Source organism: Linepithema humile, chromosome 5 (genome assembly GCF_040581485.1).
Source record: "Linepithema humile isolate Giens D197 chromosome 5, Lhum_UNIL_v1.0, whole genome shotgun sequence".
Lineage (NCBI taxonomy): Eukaryota > Metazoa > Arthropoda > Insecta > Hymenoptera > Formicidae > Linepithema > Linepithema humile.
Genome location: NC_090132.1, coordinates 8,173,462 through 8,188,245, shown reverse-complemented (window position 1 = coordinate 8,188,245; position 14,784 = coordinate 8,173,462). Strand labels below are relative to the sequence as shown.

The 14,784-nt window shown below is 42.3% G+C and overlaps 1 protein-coding gene across 4 annotated transcripts in view; it reads right to left on the bottom strand.

Annotated features, from left to right (window-relative positions):
• LOC105674628 (homeotic protein ultrabithorax) overlaps positions 1–14,784 on the bottom strand; it is a 176,651-nt gene that overhangs the window by 69,734 nt on the left and 92,133 nt on the right. For 2 of the 4 annotated variants that reach the window (XM_067354820.1, XM_067354822.1), the window contains one exon: positions 5,280–5,757. The exons of the other annotated variants lie outside the window; for them this stretch is intronic. The gene's annotated coding sequence lies outside the window, so the exon portion shown is untranslated. Of the gene's footprint in view, positions 1–5,279; positions 5,758–14,784 lie in introns of those variants that run through there. 4 annotated transcript variants of the gene reach the window in all.

Here is a 14,784-nt window from a genome sequence, read left to right as displayed (position 1 = left end):
TTCCATACGTCAAACGGTACAAACGACACCAAGTGGAAGGTGAGGGAGCGGTGAGACTCCTCCGCGGACTTCACGTACGAAGCTCGTATCGATATACAGCGGGCGTCTTTGCGCGAGGTGACTTCTAACTGCGTGCTGTGCGTGAAGAGTTCGTGACTGCCATACGCAACGGCATAGGTAGATGTGTCACGTCCAGAAATGGCATTCCTATTCGGTGAGCAATTGTAAAGAGATCTCCTAACGGTCGTGAGATACGTACGGGCTGTAGAGTTCGATTATCGTTTTGTCCAAGGACGCGTGAAATGCAATCTACAAAATGATAAATGTAACGTCTTTTTCTTTCCGTAAATATAATTCAAGTTGGCGAAAAAGTTGAGGGATCATTACGTCACCTTCTCGATATCGCATCGATGTGACATACGAGTCGATCGAAATCGCAGACGACGACTCGCCGCACATAATAAGGAGGCGCCTTGGTGCGAGCACGCGTTCGCCCGTAAATATGTATCGAGCCAGGAAATCACGATCACGAACGCTTTAATGCGTTATAGCTTGATGTATCGTTTGGCGCCGGCGACAGTTTATTATTCGTCGCGAAGAGAACATTCAAAACTGTCACTTTCTCGTTTTGTTTTTTTTTTTTTTTTTTTTTTTGCGTTTGGTAGAGTTATTACTTTTTTTTTAATTTGTTGATATTGTGACAAGCAATATATAAAATAGAATTACTCTCGACGTCCGAATCAGCTACGAAATTATACACTCCTTCGATTTTATTAATATAAAGAGAGATCATAAAGTAAAGAGTAAAGAGAGACCATAAAAAAAAAAATAAATGGATATATAAAAAAGATTTCGTATTTCGCAATGATCGAATTTGTCATCGCTTTTACATTTAATACATCCGCTATTCGAATTCGGGAGCACCTTAGTTCGCTACGAAGGGTCAACGAGGGCGAGAGAAAAGCGAATCGAGGAGATGACGTAACGGAGACATAGTGCTGCCAGAAAGAGGCGAGTGCGATAGAAAGGCATCGGAGCGCACCGGCGCCCTGCCTCGGCTCCGTCGAGGCGCCGGCGTCGCTTCCGCCCTTACTCCTATTCCCTGCTTCCTCCGCCGTCTCGTCTCGCAACTGTTCCCGCCGGTTCCGCGGTTCCTATCTCGATTCAGGCTGCCGCTCGGAATCGCAGAGCCTTGAAAAAGGAGCAAGAGAAAATGTACACCGACTGCCGGCGTTGGTAGGCGTTGCCCTCGCCGCGTGCACTCGCCAGAAACGCGCGACTACGACCGCTCCAGCCACCGATAAATAAATATGAGATGCATCGGCTAAACAGTTCCCGGGTTGTTGATCCTACGACACTCGTATAAATCAGTCTTATACTCTAACATCCGCGTCGCATGACCCGTCGTCGGGCACGTTCGCGAAGCGAATGTGTGTAGCGAAGCTGCGGTATCGATGCGACGCGTGTTTCCGCGCTCCTTGCGATTCCGCGATACGTCTCGTCGAAATGCGTAATGTAACAAACGACTCGGCGATAAATTTAAATATTAAGGGAACGCTTGCAATTATCTTGTTTCGGAACAGTGACGTTAACACGTGCTTCTATCGAACGCGACCCCGTCCGCCGAATTTCTTCGCGCGATTTAAAATCCACCGCATTCCCCGGAACTCATTATTTGATGGCACTCCGTGCACGTGACGCGCACCCGTAATCATTCCCGTCCCCGTTTAAGCCGTCGCCCACGCGCCTCTTTTCCCGAAAAAATAATAAGCGAGAGGGTTGGTCCTGAGATACACGACGTAAGAGACGGGAGACCAGGGCTGACAGGGATTCATAATTTCACGCGGGCTTATTGCAGTCAGTTATTTATCCTCTCTACTCATCCCGCATGCAGCTCTCGCCTAAGACTCGCGGTTCTGTTCTGCCTGCGGTTTTCGCCTTCTTCCCACCTCCCTCGCTTCCCGCGTTCCACGTCCTGTAGCATCATTACATCGCAGTTTCTTGGGCGGATGAGTCATGACACATCCACGGCAATGTCGAGCGTTTAATTTCGGACGGATCGTATTACCGCAGACTATTCGCGCTATTATAGATCGATGATTTAAGTAACTTGCAAACAACTTGAGATCGGAGACAGCGCAGTCCGAGGCCTCGTAGTTCCGGCTACAATAAGAATAATAAAAATGTATGTTCCAACAATCTCCTCTTTCAACGCTCGTGGCTGTAAAATTGTATCGGTTTAACTTTCCGACAGGACAAGTGTTGATTTACGATTCTCGCAGGCTATATATTTCACAGTTATCTGATTTAAAACTTTGTATTAAACTTTCTCTGAAGGTTAAATCCCGGCGGGATTAACAAGGGCCGCTGGTGCAGCGTCGAGTTTTTGGTTTCTCGACGTGTGTATTCATATTTTTGATGGAAAATAGTCCTTGCTCCGCGCGCGAGGCAGAGGAGGCGGGATATTTGCGCAGAGACACGCTAGAGCTCGTGAATGTTTCCCAGCCAGATTTTCCGACCAGTATCCACCGGCGATGCGAATATTCGGCCAGTTCGGTGGCCAGATAGTCCCTCACTCGCCGCCTGCTCGCTTGAACACGGAGGATAATCCTCGTGGATTATTGCGGTATCACGTGGGTCCATACGTGCTTACGGGTAGGATGCCCTAGGACGTCGTATTTGTATGCCGTGGAATACACCTACGTGTTTGTATCGCACGGCTTCTCCATGGAAACCCTTGCTAGGGGCCGGGCCTGCTGCGATACCCTAATTCCTAAATCTGTCGCCATAAGTCCTCGTTACAATAAATAACCCGACCGGCGTGTGTCTGAGCTTGCGTCTCCTGCTTCTCCTGCCACTCCTCCTCCGCCTTCTCTTTCTTCTGGATCCTCTCCTGCTGTTTTCTCTGAACTAGCTTTAAATAAGCCTACTTGCGCGTGCGGCTCCATCGTTCTAATTTAAAAAATGCAATCTATCGTACATGATTTTCTACTAATTTACTCCGATAAAAAATTTTTCATGACGTTATAACATTTCTTTTGGATTCTTTTGGATTCTTTTGGATATATATACTCTATGATAAATAAAAATAAAATCAAAAATAAATTTTTACATAATTTTAAATACATTAAGTTAATATACAATAATATAAATATTCGAAGAAAGATTTATTACAGCTTACTGACTTTTATTTTATTTTTTATTCTTAAAAGTCATTTCTTCTTTAATCCTGCAATATCTCAATTATTGCTGACGTTTATATTTTTTACCATCAGCACCATTCGATGCTCAGCTACCGTCTTATGCTTGTTTAACACGTTGTTACTTTGATTAACATTTCTTCTATCATGTCGCACTTATTGCGTCTTACGCTAAAAGCGGGTACACAAAAAGGTACGCTGGGCGTGAAATAATACGATCAATAAATCCTAATAAATGTCTACCTGCCCCGCACAGACATATATAAATAAAACGTCGGTGTTCGAAGAGCGTGATCAGGCGCATTCTATCCGTGTATACGCGGTCTCGTGTACGGCCACGCATGCGCCACATCCAACGATGTTACACAGCTTCATCATGGACAGCACAATATAGTAGCACGTACTCTGATTGCAAAGCAACCTGGTTAAAGATCTTCAGCAAAAAACCTTTGATACCAGACAAAAATGAAAATTACAAAAAATCTGATCAGATAGGAATCATATCATAAATTCGCACCGAGCAATTGCATTGGCATTAGCAACTTTTATATTATACAACAGAATAGTTTGAAAGCGTATACTAAAAATGTAAATCTATCATACATTTCTAACGACTGAACACACGATATAATATATGCAGGTATAACTCATTAGGAATTAAAATTGGAAAATGTACGAGACAACGCAAAAACTTGGAAACTACTTAAATTGCCCCGGTCATATCAAAATTAATATATCTATTTCCTGTAGATTTTTTTAATAGGTAATTGAATTGAAATGTTTATGAGAAAAGTGATAAGCTCTGCAAAAAAAAGCCCGATTCGCGCAGCTTTATCATGAAAACCTCTGCAGGAGGTAACAGTAACGTGAGTTCAGTTGCAGTTGCAGCGATGTGAAGATGCATCTAGAATAGCGAAGAAAGGAAAGGGAAGTAGACAAAGAAGAGGATGGCAAAGTTGAAATCGCGCAAGAGAGAGATGCGTTTCGAGAGTGTATGAGAACGAGTCGTTAAGGGGCGGGGAAGATGGCGTAAAGGGGGTGCGAGGGGGTCGGGAGAGGTAGCGGCGGCAGGGGGGAGGTGGCACGGCGGAGGATGAAGGCGGTGGGGGTGTGCATTGCGGATTTATTCCCGCCAACACATTCATCATGGCGGATTTAGCTGAACCCGTAACGCATTGCCGTGGATATATATCTGCTTCCATCCCTACCCTAACTTTCTCCCTCCTCCGTCCTTTACCCCTCCACCACCTCATCACAATTCCGACCGAATCCTCGCCGGTATATCCTGTATTCTGACAAAACCTCTCTTTTTCAATGACTCCCTAACTCTTTCCGCAATACGTGAAGCGAAAGGATACTGGATCGTTTACGATGCTCCGAGTGTTACATTTCGCAACGGCTTATTTTAACATCGCGATATAATGACAGAGGCATATCTGCATCCGTTTCAATGAATAATTTAATGTCTATATAATCATGATGCTCCAGAAATAGCTCCGCGGAAGTTTTTTTCAAACATTAGCAATGATAAATCTAGATGAAAAGTTATGTCAAATTGTGGCGGATGTGTGCGGGCACTCCTTTTCTTTCCTATTGACCATTCGCGGCAGAAACAGACCGTAAATAGCTCTTTAATAAATCTTTGCTGTGCTATCAGCAGCTGATCGCAATGCATCATGGTGTAGCGTTGACAGACCCCTCTAACTACTCTTCACCCTTCGTCCTCATACTATCCTCCCCCTCTCCTCTTCTGCTACGCGTAGATACGATATTACGGGGATTGGTATAAATCTATGGCTCATCCATCTACATTTTATCCCCGAAGAACCAAGACACCCACGCAGAGACGCGCGTACAAGCACACAGATACGCCGAAACGTGCACAAACACCGTCAAAATCTTCCTTCTTCGCCGCTGCTCATATCCTGAGGGTCCCTATTCACCCTTCTCCCTCGAGACGGTTCAAATCCGATCTCCAGCTCAGCCCCACCTCCCCCGCGCACCGCTCGTTCTACCTGCTCTATCGAGATTCCAATAGCGGCGTTATCGAAGGCTTTGTACGATGAGGGATCGCACGCTACCCAGGCACTTTCTGCGGTGTCCTCATGATATTTCACATTTATTATCATATTTCAGATATCGCGATCCATTCTTTATCGGGCCGAAATGTTATTAACGAAGTTGCGAAAAAAAGATTCGTAAGAGATTCCGCGCGTAGAAGCGCGGATCTTCGTTCGTGAAACTCAAGTATAATTATTATATATAAATTACTGTCGACTGCAAATCAATTGACCATAATAATAATTTATTTGTGTTAACAACTATAAACAACATTTTACTTTCGCCGTTTTCCTTCTCGTATGACTAACGCATACTTGAAAAAAAAGATATACTTACGGTAACCCTTTCTCTTCAATTATGTATAAATATGTTAATTTTACAAGCTATAATTATATCCTACATTAATTGAATTTTACTTTATTCAACTCCAGAAGCTGGTACTGCCAACTGATGTTGATTCATAAATGACGAGAGTCCGTAATTCCTTGGCGCCATTCTGTAAATACGGAGGATAGCGCGTTAGCTCAGAGAGAACTCCTTTTCGTCACATCGTCTGTACACTTGGTTTCTCTATTTATCATCGCATTGAATCCAAATCGACTCACTACTCTACATTAAATGATCAACAGAAACATACTATTATTTAACAGAACACTTCGTCTTGGATGAACGAAAGAAGGTGTGGATGTGCAGAATTCAATTTCTAAAGAACTGAGTTGCAAAAGTTAGAAACTAAAAACGTAGGAAATAAAATCACGATGCACTAAGACTTGACCGCATGCTCGAGTAGTACTGAAATAATCTGCCAAAAATCGACAGTTAAAAGGGCGGGAACGTTTTGAGTGGAAAAACTTCCGTCGGCTTATTCCCTCGTTGGTTTAACAAAGTACGATCGGGACGGCGGGATAACAGCTGCTCCGAGTGGCCCTTCCGGTGAGAACGAAGGGGGGAAGCGGAACGATTCGAGGGTCTCCCTTCTCACCCTAGTGTTCGTCTCTTTCTCCCCGAACCGAATATGGCGGTTGTCTTTCGCAAAGATGGCTTTTGAATTTCGATTTAATTCAACGTCGCAAACTGTACGGTGCGATCTTGAAAAGATTTATCACAAAACTTTTTAATTCTATATATTTTATGTAGCCGCTCTATATTTTATATAGTCACCTAGTAGTAGCCTTCTCCTTAACTACATTCTTATTTTACGTCCGCGAAAACGTTCCACCGACGATTTATATCGGAGCGGGAAAAAATTGCCATTTCTTACTGCACAAATAAGTTATTCGCCAACGCGGAGTATTTCTTACGCAGCCGAGTCACTTCGTTGCGCGGAAACGTGGCACCGATACACCTCCCAAACAGTACGACGTAGTTTCTTAACTTCTGCTTTCGTCATCAAACTTTCATGAGGTTCCGAACGATACGTCGAGTAAGAAAAACTCGCCGCGAAATTACCGAGGGCCCTGTGTCAGAGCTCGCTTCGGAAGCCACAGTGTGGAAAGGGAGTGGGGGACGAGGGATGAAAACCAAGTAAGAGACGGCGTGGAAGAAAGGAAAAGAAAGAGGAGGTGTATCCCGACCCAAATTCAAGGGACGAGAAAACTTGGCTCGTCAATCAGCAGCCGGAACGAAGAAAGTTCCGACGCGAGGACAAACGCTTGTCCTCTCGTTGTGTATCTTTGATATCTCCTCCGTGAATATACACGACATTCGAATCTTCGTTTTCTTTATATATACAGTCCAGACAATCTCGCACGTTTCTCATTACAGAGGGGCGACGGGAAAACGCTGAATCGTATCAGTCGAAAGGCTAGAGATTAACGGCGAAACTTTGGAAGCTAGAACAGTGATTAAGTGCCGCTTACCAAAATTCAATCCAGTATTAAATTCTCAATAAATTCGAAAAATATCGGAAATACGGATTTCTGGGACTCATAAATCATAAATTTAAAATCCGTGACATTAATTCGTGTAAATAAAAGAAATGACTGTTTAGATGTATTAAGAAACAACGAAACATGCACTGTAATTCTAATTGCTCGCTCGCGAACTCCCACTTTTTCTTCTTTGATTATTTTTCCACGGAAAATGTCAAAATATACATACATTTTACAGAGTTTTTCTTCATTTACGTCCTTATAGATCGTTACGTGATAGTGTAAGAAAAATAATATAATAATATATAAAATAGAATTACACGCAGAAAAAAAAGAATTTACTGGCACAGCAAATTTTACGCTATTATAGCAAAACATGTTAGTTATTATATAGCAAAGAGATTTGTTACGGATGTTAATTTTATTTGCTGCAAATTATTTGCTAAATCTGCAAATTATATCGCTATTATAACAAATAGATTTTCACTTTGCCAGTAAAATGTATCTATTCTATCAGCAAATAGAGTTGATAGAATATTGAATAACTTGAAAAATTAATCATGGTATCAAAGTTTTATCGCTATCACATCTAATATGCAATAGCAACGACGACTTCGCTGCGATAGCAAAATTCTTTCTTTCCATGTATGTATATGACGATAAGATACATACGCGGATAGCGGAAAGGATTGATATAAAATTTCGCGATATTTTTGTTTCTCTCTTCTCATAAAAACATTGCTGTAAAAAGAGAAAGTCATCCGCCATTAATATTCATTCATATCGGTGAAAGCTTAATAAAAAAAATCTGCGAACGTCAGATTGGGCGTTGCCCTTGCCGCTATTCTCGAAGGGGATTTTATTTCAAGAGGCAGGCGACATGGTATCTCAAAGAGCAGGCACACAATATGCCACGTAAGATTTGGCTAAATCATTTTCCACGACAGCCAAGCAAATTCCACGAAGAGGCCGTAGAGCTCGCGCGTAGTCGCGCCGGCGACGGTCGTCGCCCGTATCTCACTCTGGCCATCAGTATTTTCCAACTTGTCTCACGGATTCCCTCCCGCGTGCTCTCACTGACGTAAGTAACAACATATATAAAAGTAAGTGACTCGACTCTCTCGCGGGGCGGTGATACAGGGTCCTCCTATCTGCGGAGTCTATCGGGCAGTAAACAGCGTGCGGCAGATAAGGCGGGAGATATATTATAGACTCCGTCCCGTCGCGTACGAGCGTATACAGAACGAGGCTGTGATAGCCGGGCTGACTCTAGCCAAGCCCAAAGCCCGATGCTAGAGCTCGGCGGCGTGCTCTATATATTTCGCTTCTTTTTTCGCCGGGCTTCGTTGGTAAAAACGCCGCCAGCGTCTGAATACTCGCGCGCGGAGGACGGAAGTCGGTTTGCAAGCCAAGCATGGGGCGGCGGCGCCGAGCAACCCCTTATTTTACTCCTTCCTAGTCGGCGGCCCAAGTAGCTGCCTTCCTCCAGGATCGACTCGACCACCCGCTTCCTCCCTCCTCGCCCCATCCCACCCTTTCCGCCCTCCACCCGCTCGCCGCTCCCGGACCCGGTTCACCGTCCTCTACTTTAACTTCTTTCGCTTCTCGATCTTTTTCTTCTTCGGCCAATGCTCGAATGCTCGATGCTGCGATACATCACGTGCACGCTGTTGCCAGTTGACTTTCTATCTCTCCCTCTCCCGCTTTCCCCTCAACAGACACGGAAATCTAACTCCAAACTCACCAAACGAATATTTCTCCTTTCTCCTTTGGCAAGCTGCCATCTATTCGCAGATTGAAAGTTCCTACTCTGTTAGGCTTTCGCGATAAAAATTGAAAAAAAAAAAAAAAAAAAAAAAAAACGCTTTTTGCAGAGCTGTACAAAGCGATGCGTTTCCCGCACGAATGAAATTCGTCACCGTGCGCATCCGCGCAACACTACCCTCGCACTGAACGTTGTTACACGCGTGCGATTTTTGCAATTGCAGAGAATAGTCGTACTTTTCGTCACAGTCGGCGCAGCAGTTGCACGAATAATTTTGTATACCGAGCGTCGGCGAAGGGGAGGGAAGGGTTATGCTTTATTTCAGCGCTATTCCAAAACGATGCCATGCTGGGGGCAAGTTATTATACCGCTGTCAGCCACCGCACCACCCCACGTTGATCTGCATAACCATCACGTCTCCCCCACGGAGCGTCCTGGTAGCAGTAGTAGACCCCGGTCCTTTGCTATGACTCGAGACCACTCAATAGAGGCGCGGCTATCAGCCAACCGCAAAAGCGATTACAAATTAACGTGACGTTTCTTCGCGCTTTAATATGAACTCCCTCCCATTCCTCTTACGCACACCCTTTCTCGCTCCCCGGGGAGCGAATACAATTATCGTGCCTTTTGTTTCACAATTGCAGCTACTTCTCTGTTTCCTATCCGGAGGGTGAATGAATGCCATTTATTTTTGTTCTTGCACCCTTGCGACGGGTTTAGACCGGGGCAAGGATGATGTCTCATCTGCCATTTTGTATTGCGCCACTTTATAGCAATCTTGGTTGTATAAGTTTATTAAGAGTATCACAATTATATTCAAATTTGATTTATATTAATGGAAATTTTGTCACTTGATTTACATTATGTATGTGTAAAAATATTCGTAAATAATATTTTAAATAAGTAATTCTCCCATTGTAGTTAAAAATTAATATTTGTTTTTTAATATATAAAAATATTTCTCTATTGTGCCAAATTTCTTACAAAAAGAATTTCAAACAATATATACACTTTAAGCAGATTTATAGATAGACCTTGTTAATCCACTTGCAGTTAAAAATTCTTTACGTGACAACACCGACTTATCGTTTCCGTGAAGAAAGAGAGAGACATATTTATAGTGCGTAAAATAAGCCGACAAAAATTATCTCCCACGTAGTCCTAGATTTACGAGATCCGCCGTCGTCTTGAAAATGGAATAACCTTGGATGCGCTCTGTTATAAGGGTCGATGCAATTCAGTTTTTTTAGCCTAAGAAAAAATTCCATGCGTGACGACCTGTTCGCACTTCCGCAAACATTTTGGGACGTTCCAGTCCTGTTATATGAATTGTCACAGTTCATTGTTAGAAAACAAAATGCACAATTCTCTCTATAGACGTCAAGGTTATTGTGGTGAATTAAATCCCGATAAAAAGCAAATGGCATTCCGATAAATAACTAAGCATTCAAAGGTTCTTACGTAACGAATTACGAGGTCAATGATCACACGAAGTTGTGTTACCGAATACACATCGCGATTTGCTTTAATTTCGCACTCAATGATATTCATTACAATATGTAAAGTACTCTGATGTGTTTGTATTTTGTGATAATTAAAAAGAACAATTTTGCATTCGATTTTATAATGCATTAGCAAATATTTTCAAAATAATTCGATTTATCAAAATATAAGACGATTAATAATTTTCGACAAAAAATTTAAGATAAAAAAATCTATTTATAATTTTAAGTAATAGAAAAGATTTTAAGAATCATACAAGAAAGTTTGGAGTTTAACTTTTTATTAGTAGCATTTGTTATATATTAATGTTTTGTTGTAAATATGCTAATGTATATTATTTAATTTTAAGTAATGTAGTAGAAAGAAAAGAGAACACGAAGAAAGAGAGAGAGAGAAATTTTTTGAGATTGAGAATAGAACATTAAATCCTCATTTCTTCAATTTAACTCTTTTCCACAAAGTTCACGCTTCTAATTTCGTACGTAAATCTATAAAAACATCGTGCGATGTCGCTTCCAAGTATCATCTACCAAGATAAAATTGTCTCTCGTCCACTAGTGGGCGGTGTTTTCCATGTAAATACTGAAAGAAACTGACATCACCTCGAAAATGCTTTGATCTCGTCATCCAGACACTTAAGACGTCAAAGCTTATTAAAATAATTTTAAATTTACATACGCAGTTTTGCCAGCAAATATTATTTTATGCGCAGTTTGTTCTATCGGTTTTTGTGACGAAAATTTAATATACATTACAAACCTATTTATAACAATACCTATTCATAAAATAATATATAAATATCAGTTTCTCTATGCTAGCAAAAATTTTCAAGGGATAACACATTCAATAAGAATTATAATTTGCATTATTATACAAAAATACGCGTTTAACGAAAATAGGACATTTATGCAGAAAAGGCGAAACTAAGTTAATAACTAATTCATAAAGGTTCGGGAACAGCCAATAGCAGCTGGACGTCGCCGTTGTCTTGAACGGGGTTGTCCAACCAAGAAATAATACAAGTGCACTAGGCAGAAGAGACCAACCTACCCCTTACTATCCGCACACCCGTCGCCCGCAGATAAATCTTCCCGCCCTCTAATTGGCCTTCCCTCCATTTCCTCGGCCCATACCCTTGGTCGACCTGTTCCTTCTTCTCCTCTCTCTCGCTTCTGTACCTCCTTCTCTTCGTGTCGTCCTTCCCTCTCCTCGCTCGTCTCATCTCGGTTTCACTTCCCTACCTTCCCGGGCACAGCTCCAGGGAACGTTCTCACCCTATGCGCTGCCACCCTTCCCTCCCACCATTCATCTCTAAACCGGCGAATTATTAGAATTATTAGACATTATATTGGCCGCAAAATGTCCGTTAAACCGCCAGAACTCAATTGTAAATTAAGATTTCTGATAATACCATGAGATGTATGTGTTCCACAAACTTAGCAGCCATTATTAAAGTTTCGGATTCGTATATTGGTAAGGAAATTTGTTCATATCGAATTTATTCAAAGAAATATCACATTGGCTTGCAATAAAAAAACAGTGCGGATAAATATAGATACGATTGTACTGATTAATTTAGTAAGTCGAAATATTTTTTTATCTAACGAAATGTGTTGCGAGATTTAAATTATTAATATTTTCCTTATAAATTTTTGATAAATTAAAATTTTGTCAATGTTTTATGTAAAAAAGCAAGAAAGAAAGTACAGAATATACTTGTCAAGAATCTGACGAGAAAAGTGAATTTCCAAGCTCGATATAATGTATAATCTTGGCTCGAATAAACGAATCTTAACTAGCCTTCCCGAAACGCATAAAAGCGTGATTTGTACTCAAATCGAAATGGAAATTCAGCACTCGTGGAAATAACAGATACTAACCGAGAGTTACGAGCGCATCGTTACGAATACGTGTAATATTTGTAGCAGCAAGAGCAACATCAGCGAGGCTTTCACATGGTTTCTCTTTCTCTATCCCGCTCGGCCGTTCCCTATCTCTCTTTCGGCCAACCAACCACCTCACAGTTCGTTTCCGTGTTGTTACATAATACACGCTGCGGCGCGGTTACGTGGATGAGGGATGAGGTGCTGCGTTGCCTAATAACCTCCCCTTTGCACAACACCCCCTCAAACCCGACTGAATCCTCCTCCGACCCCCTTGTTATACCAAGCGCACAGGATACGATGGTATTTGCGAGCGGTGCATGCAACTACGGGCAAACCACCCTGCAAGAGCACGACGGTATAGAAACACCGCTAGAACACCACTGACAAGAGAGCGAGGGAGGGTGGGGAGGAAGTATCTGAGGGCACCGGGTTACGGAGAGAGAAGCGTGAAGTAATTATATGAGGGCGGAGCACGCTAGGCTCATCTACACCTAACACATTCATATTAGTCGGCCCGAGCCAAGGAGCTGCTGAAACGTGAAGCTCGTACATCAGGATTTCGTTGCCGGGATAGTAGACTCTCCTCGAGGAGTAACAGAATGAGTTTTCGCACAGTGGAACCCATTGTTAATTTTCTTTGTCAAACGGAAAAATAAAAGTACTTGACGGGGCGCGCGCACGCTTATTATACATGAGTGATAAGATGCATCGTCTTTGAGAAGTAAAACGTTTATATTACAAAAAAAAAAACTGAAATAAGACATAAACTTGCACAAAGCACAGACGAAAAGTAAATTCAAGCCGCGTCGTTCGAGAGTAGCTTTACCGAATTAAAACGCGTATATAAATTTTTGTATAATATCTACCTGAAAATCATTGCGCGAGATAGGAGAGAGAGAGAGAGAGAGAGAGAGAGAGAGAGAGAGAGAGAGAGAGAGAGAGAGAAGTAGAAAGATTAAAGAAGAGCGAAAGAAAGATGGTGTGGGAGGAAAGGAGAGTAGTGTTATACATTTAAGTGAATACACCTATATAGGAGGACTTACTGGGATTCAATTACCGCAACGTCTGCAAAGCACGCTATTCCCACACCCTTAAAAGACTACCCCTCGCGTTGTGCGCGTCCCCACCTTTCCATCTCCTCAAGAACGAACAGGTGCTCTTGCGCCTGCTGTAAATTGCTCCCCCTGTAATCCAAAGTAAAGCGGTCGTTTTATCCGCGCCATGGCGAGATGGATGCTTCGCTACGTCTTTTCGTGTAATAGATTGCAGCTACGCAGCTAATGCCTCCCCCGGTTTTGATCAAAATTATTTTCTTTTGCCGGCCAAAAAACTTGATTTTTAATTAATTCCTTGATTAATGGTGAACATTTAAAAGATCCATCCATTTTACGCGATAAAATCAAAAATATTGCGTTCAACTAATATGAAAGATTAAAATGCGATACATAAATTACAGATTGACGATACGCATATCTTTAAAATAAATATTCAAAAATTCAAAAAACCTGTGTAAAATACAAGTTTCACAATTATGATGTTAATTTGACAAGCACGTTGAGCATAAATCAGCTTTTTTTTAATTTCTTTTTTAATGTAAATTTATTTTTCTGATCTCAAAATTTGATAACTATTGATAGAATACATACATGATCGAATCTTCGGAACATTCTTTTCGAAAAATGGCAGCATCGGCTTTAGATTAAGGAACCAAGGATCACGAAGTTATAACTAAGGATCAGAGAATAGGAAGTGTTGCGTGAGGCCAATAGCAAACTTACGCCTAGATCGGTTATGTACCTTCGTTCGGTTCGAACGTAGGTACATAATTCATCGGGCGTGCACCATTGTCGGGAGCTTCATTAATACAAATGGCGTCTGCTGAATTCTGCCCCCCAACCATTCCCCGCTACGTGTACGATAGTAACGAGGGCTTCCGCCTGTACGTGTGGGTACGTGACTGTGTGTGTGTTCGTGCGTGTTAGCGCGCGTATGTAGGAATAGCGAACGACAGCGGCATCCACCATGCTACGCTGAACATGTGTGGTACCCCAGGAGACGCCGAGACGCGCGAGACATATTTTTGCAGTCCTTGTCGACTTTCATGAGGGAGTCTTTCCGCAATAACATATTAATATCCCGGAGCGTCGCGAGACTTATGGCTGTCCGTGGAAAGCTCAACTCCGGATCAACGCGGCGCCCGTTAAGGCGGTTCTACTGCGCTGCGATGACGCTGCCTAACGAGCGCTTTAAGTGCCGTAAAGCAAGCGCCGCACGTCTTCCGCTTGCCACATCGTGATATCGTTAAAGAATTGATAACGATCCCGGCGGAAAATATCGCTCGCGTTAAGAGACCGTACGCCGACGATAAATATTTGGATCAAACCAAGACACGTAATTTCGATATTCAAACAGACGTAAGTTGAAACACGTTAATATTTGGATTAAGCGGTGAAAACGTAATTTAAATTAGTGCAATCGTACCTATTGATATTTAAAAT